Genomic DNA, 6,060 nt, shown 5'->3' with positions numbered 1-6,060 from the left:
CCTGGCAGTGAAAGCAAAAGGAGCCACGGCTGCTTCAGGCATGGGTCGTGACTGGCCGTGGCAGCCCCTCCCCACGGCCACGGGGGGCTGCTCTCTTGTGGCCAGTTTCCCCTTCTGCCCCCTCTTGTTTGTCTCTCGTTCGTTAAGTAAAACCTATTTTTAGTAACGATTGAACCTGACCTGAATTCGTTGCTCCCACCCCTCCAAGGAGAGCAGTTGCAGGCTGTGGGCGCACGACGAGCAGACTAAGGTCCGGCTCCCGGGCTGGGGCGCCTCGACCTAAGGCTCAATTCCTGGCTTTGCCACACACTCCCTGAGGGAGTGGGGTCTAGTGGGTTGGGGCTGGGGATCAGGACCCCTGGGTTGCCTTCCTTCTTGGGGGGAGGGGGAAAGGGGGGGCTTGCGGTCAGGACTCCAAAGAACCCAATTCGCCCTGGCTATGCAGCTCAGGATCTCCCAGCCCGGCCCCTTCTGTAGCCACTTCCCCCTCGCACGCTGGAGGAGTGGGCCCCAGGGAGGCGGAAGGGTCTGGGATTCATTCCCCACGGCTGACTGGCCTGGTGCAGCGCTATAGTCAATCAGCCCCTAAACGCTGCCCCACGAGGTCAGGGGTGGGTAGCTGGAAGGACTGGGGCTATGGCAAGGGGAAGCGAGTCGCATGAGGTCACTAGCCATGTGCAGCTGGAGACAGACCCCCCCAGGAATCCGGATGCCCAGCCCCCTGCTCTACCCACTACATCCCACTCCTTTCCCAAGCTGAGGATAAACCCAGAAGTCCTGACTTCCAGCCCACCCTGCTAGATCCCCACTCCCCTCCTGAGCAGGGGATCCTCACAGCCGATCCCCTTTAAACCCCAAGGCCATACCCCCCACGCACCGGAATCAGTCTATCTGCTGTGACTGGGGGCGGGGGGCGTGTGCTTATTCCTAGGGGCCTATTGCAAAGCCAGGGCTCCTCCATACCCTGCCTTCCCCACTGTGCTGAGAAATCACAGCCTTGATGCAACACTGGCTGGAAATTTACCAAGTTCACATGATGGCCTCATGGACCCCGTGGCAGACAGGAAACACTGTTGTTGTAACAGGCCCGCCTGGTTTCCCCTGGAGCTAGAAGGTAGCAAATCTCTCCACTGCCCCTACCCCTCCCCACCTCTTTCCCACTCCCCCAGCTGCTCTGTGCAAGCCCAGTAATGGCTGTTATGAGCACATACCAACTCTCCCACCACTGAGCTCCATGCACTAGGCCACACTGCCTTATATGACACCATCCCCGCCCTGTTCTAGTTGGACACCAAGAGAAGTCATGGGACCTGGGTGCAAGCGTGGGACTGGCAATCCAGGATACCTAGGTTCCATTCTTTGCTCTCGGAGGGCAGCGGGGTCTAGTGCTTAGAGAGGGGCGCCTTGGAAGTCAGGATTCCTGGGTTCACCTTGCCTGACTTGCCACGTGATGTTTTTTTAACAACAAAAATTCAGCTCCTGGATCCAGCCATCTGGCCTGTTCAGAGCAGGGGGGTCGGGTTCAGCCCGGTGCTGCGAATTGGGTCGGCGACAAGGTTCTCATCTGGATGCAAAAATTACCCACCAGGTTAAGATAGGACGGCTTAATGGTTAGAGGCATCAGGACTCCTGGGTTCTCTTCACAGATCAGGAAGGACAGAGTGGGGTCTAGTGGGTAGAGCAGGAGGGCTAGAAGTCAGGTGTCCTGGATTCTATCCCCAACTCTAGGACAGGAGTGGAGTCCAGTGGTTAAAGTGTATGTGTGCGAGGGGGGAGTCTAGGACTCCTGGGTTCTCATTCCGACTCTGGGGTAGGGGGTTAGAGTGGGGAGACTTGGAAAGCAGGACTCCAATGTTCTCCGTGGGTGGATCCTCGCTGTGATAACCTTTTTTTAACACACCACATCACCTGTCGGTGCCTCAGTCCCCCCCCACCAGGGCTCAGACTGCCCAGGATTCTGTGAGCTGCGCCCAGGAAGCCCTTTGCCACCCTCATGGGTATGAGTTGAAATAAAGCCTCCCGGATCATCTGGGGATGGACCTGCTGGGAGGAGCTATGTGCAGGAGGATGGGGAAGCTGCATGAAATGTGTGGGTGGGAGCAGAGGCCGAGGGATAGTTTCAAATTCCTCCTTCAGAGCATTCACAGAGCCAGGAGCAATTTAGATCTCCAGAAAGGGACTTTTCCACTCCCTCTGCCCGGAATTTCCTGTTAAGGCTCATTGCAGGTCTATCTCTCTCTCTCTACGTTTTTTGTCAATGGAGTTTTTATTCACCGCAGTGTCCCCTGTAGGAGACAGCTCCATCCGCTCTGGGTGCATGCAGGATGGATGTGGTTTAGGCACTGGGGCCAGGACTTGGAGGTTTCATTCAGCGGTACTTAGTGCCGAGCCCCACTGAAATCAAGGGGAATGAGACCCCCCCTAAGAACCTTTGAGTAGCTGGGCCAAATTGCTTTAGAGGTCAGTATCATTATCCCCATTGTACAGATGTGGAAACTGAGGCAGAGAGCAGCTAAGCGACTTGCTCAAGGTCACCATGGCAGAGCTGGGAATTGAATTCAGACCCACCCACCCCCCCCGTCCATGTCCTAGAGGGGCACCCTAACCACTGGAGCACCCTTTCTCTCCTAGCAGAGCAATGGAGCTTGGTCAAGTCACATCATTGCTCTCTGCCTCGGTTTCCCCACCTGTAAAATGGGAAGAATGCTCATTCCTTTGTCTGTTCAGATTATAAACAGGGCTTCTGAGTTTCGGTTTCAACCGATAAACACCAATAACCCCATGCTGAAAAAGAAAAAAATCATTGTTTTTCCATTAAACACCAGAAAAACACCAGAAATGGTTGGTTTGTTCTTCTAAAGACTCAAAACCACATCACTGCTGATTAGCTGAAGTGGGGTGAAAACACCCTGCCCGTGAAACCCAACACGGAGTTCGGTTATGGTAAAATGAAATAATGTGTAGGCGCAAAATATAGATACGATTAAGTGAGCTCAGTCATAAGGAATGAAGCTGGAAAGAATTACAAGTACACAAAACACGACACCAAGGGCACCGATTCATTGGGTGCTCCGGGGCTGGCCCACCAGCAGCCCCCCACCCCCCCAAGCCCTATCAGCTTCCCCCCACTGCCTCCCCGTCCCTCCCCCTACCTGCCGCCCGCTGCAGTCAGCTGTTTCGTGGTGTGCAGGAAGCCGGGAGGGAGCGGGAAGGACGAGGTGTGCCCTGGGGAGGGGGTGGAGCGGGGGCGGGAAGAGGCGGGTTGAAGGACCCATCTTTCACAACTAGCAAGAGTTCTGGCCTCTTGTGTCTGTTCAGTGCTCGGCCAGTGAACCTGTGAAATGGATTTTTCTCAGGATTACCCCGCAAAGTAAAGTGAATGCAAGCCGCGGGGAAGGTGGCACAGAGGCCGGGGGGGAAGGAAGCTCCGTGCGCTTTCTTCCCTCCACCTCTTAGCTTACTAGCTTAGGGTAAAATTGCTCAAATAAATTGGTTAGTCTCTAAGGTGCCACAAGTACTCCTTTTCTTTTTGCGAATACAGACTCACACGGCTGTTACCCTGAAACCTTACTAGCTTTGTTTCTCTCATAGGTAAAAAAGGATGACCGTTTTCTTTGCCTGACGATCGGGCTGGTCAGAGAATCAAATGCTCATTCCTTTGTCTGAGCAGGCCTGGTTACCAGCTGCCCCTGGCGTTCCTGGCTTGAACGCACTTGAGTTATCATTCCAGCATACCTCCATAACTCTTAACACCCACCACGTGCACACGTCCCACCAGAACTGCAATGAGCAGCGAGTTATTAGCTTTCCCACGATACCTCACAAGCATCCTTCATACCTGGAAGACTACAACAGTGTGCAGGGTGTGAATACAGAGGTGCTTAATGTCACAGGGTCCAGCTACACTGCAGTTAAAAACCCGCAGCTGGCCCGTGCTCATGGGGCTCGGGCGAAAGGGTGGTTTAACTGTGGGGTAGACTTTCAAGCTGGGGCTGGAGCCTGGGCTCTAGGACCCTGTGAGGTGGGAGGGTCCCAGGACTAGGGCTGAAACCAATTAAACAGCCCCCTCCCCTGAGTCCCAGGAGCCCAGTCAGCTGCAGGTATTAAATTGCAGCACAGAGGTACCCGAAGAAATGTAGGAGTGAAAGCTCATCGTTCTAGCCCATCCACTCTGAGGCAGGACCAAGTACACCACGACCATCCCTGACAATTGTGTAACCTGTTCTTCAAACCCGCCAGTGATGGGGATTCTGCAACCTCCCTATGTCCCCTGGCCCCATGTTGAACTGGTTTCAGAGTTCAAACGTGCTTTTACCAATATCTGTGTCTTCCTTGCTCCAAACCCTGCTGGTCCTGCTCTCTGTGAACACGGAGAACAACTGATCGTCATCCTCTTTAGAACAACCTCTTCCATATTTGCAGACTGTTCTCAGTCCCCCCTCCGTCTTTTCTCTGGACTAAACATGCCCGGTTCTTTCAACCTTTCCTCAGAGGGCAGGTTTTCTAGACCTTTAATCATTTTTTGTTGCTCTCCTCTGGACTCTCTCCAATTTGTCCACATCTTTCTTAAAGTGTAGCACCCCAAACTGGACCTGGTACGCCGGGGAGGACTCACCTCGTGTCCTATATATGACACTCCTGTTAATACACCTAGGACAGTCAAAGTCCAGACACCCAAAGGAAAGATCAGGGAGGTCTTACCTCCCCCCTCCACCCAGTATAAGAAATTGAATTGTTTGTAGACAATATTACTGTGTATAAGAAATTATGTCAGGTAAAGGCTTCTATGAAAGCATGTAATGTCTTGAACCTGACGGTCACTGGGAGGTCTGTATACAGGATAGAGTTATGAATATGTGCCTATATGTGTCCAAAATTGTAATTATAAATACAGTGCAACTGCAGCCTCACCTCAGAGCAGCCTGGAGAGACAATCAGGCAGGGCACCGCCTCAAGGCCCCTAGCAATGTGCAGCCAGGAAGAGACAACGGCCTATGGTGGATCACTCCAGTTAATCAGAAAACAATGAAAGAACTTGAAACTGAAAAAAAGCCCAGGGTGGGAACCACCCCAGCTCTGTGTAACTCTGAATGACCACGTTCTGAGAAAAAGGGAAAAAAAAATGACAAAGGGCAAAGCCTGTCAAACGGGAAGGGGTTTGAAGGGAAGCTTAGCCGGAAACCCAAGGTCAGCGCCCCCGGCTTGTCTCCACTTGACATTCTACAACGGCACCGTGCTGAAGTGTAGCCACTCCTGGAGCTGACGAGAGGAGTTCTCCTGTCAGTGTCGGTGATCGCCCTCCCCGAGACGCAGTAGCTGGGTCTATGGAAGAATTTTTCCATCCACCTGGAGCTGTCTATATTGGGACTTGGGTGCATGACTTAACCAGGTCACTCAAGGATGTGGATTTTTCACACCCCCAGAGTGGCCTAGTTAGACTGAACTAATATTCTTGTGTAGACCAGCCATAAGTGAAACCCTGGATCCCCTCTAGTGCAGCAGGCCTGCAGGCAAACTGTTCAGAGGCAAGAGGTAACTATAACTAGAAAAGGAAATACAGCTCAGACAGATGTGAAGAACCTGAGATTGCATCTTGACGTTTCTTTTCTGGGTTATTTGTCTCTGTTCACTTTTCCTTGCTATCTCATCTCTGAGTCGACGATTTCCCTATTACGAAAATGTCTTTGTTGCACAATCTGTGTGTGCTGAAGTGAGCCAATAATCGCGGGCAGGTTTCATGCCTTCGGGGCTGAGGAACCAGAGGGGAAAAGTCCGAGCAGCTGGTAGTTAAGAACTCGGGGAGATGGATTTGGGGGACTTGGGACCAGAAGGGGCGGCTGAGTTCACCCAGCTAGAAGTCACGAGCCTGGTGGGAGCCAGGGTGAAACCTTACGCTTGTGGGCTGGCTACTGGTGTCCGAGCGCTGACCCATAACAACGTTAAGACACCCAAAGTGACAAGGCAGGGGGTGACAGAACCCCTTCCTGGTCTGGGTGCTCCCCTAACTGTTATAACACCCAGGAGTGACATTTGCATCTTTGGCAGGAGCATCACGTTGCT

The sequence above is a fragment of the Eretmochelys imbricata genome, chromosome 20 (genome assembly GCF_965152235.1).
Source record: "Eretmochelys imbricata isolate rEreImb1 chromosome 20, rEreImb1.hap1, whole genome shotgun sequence".
In the NCBI taxonomy this organism is placed as follows: Eukaryota; Metazoa; Chordata; order Testudines; family Cheloniidae; genus Eretmochelys; species Eretmochelys imbricata.
The sequence above is the reverse complement of the archived record's forward strand: the minus strand, read 5'-3'. Positions refer to the sequence as shown.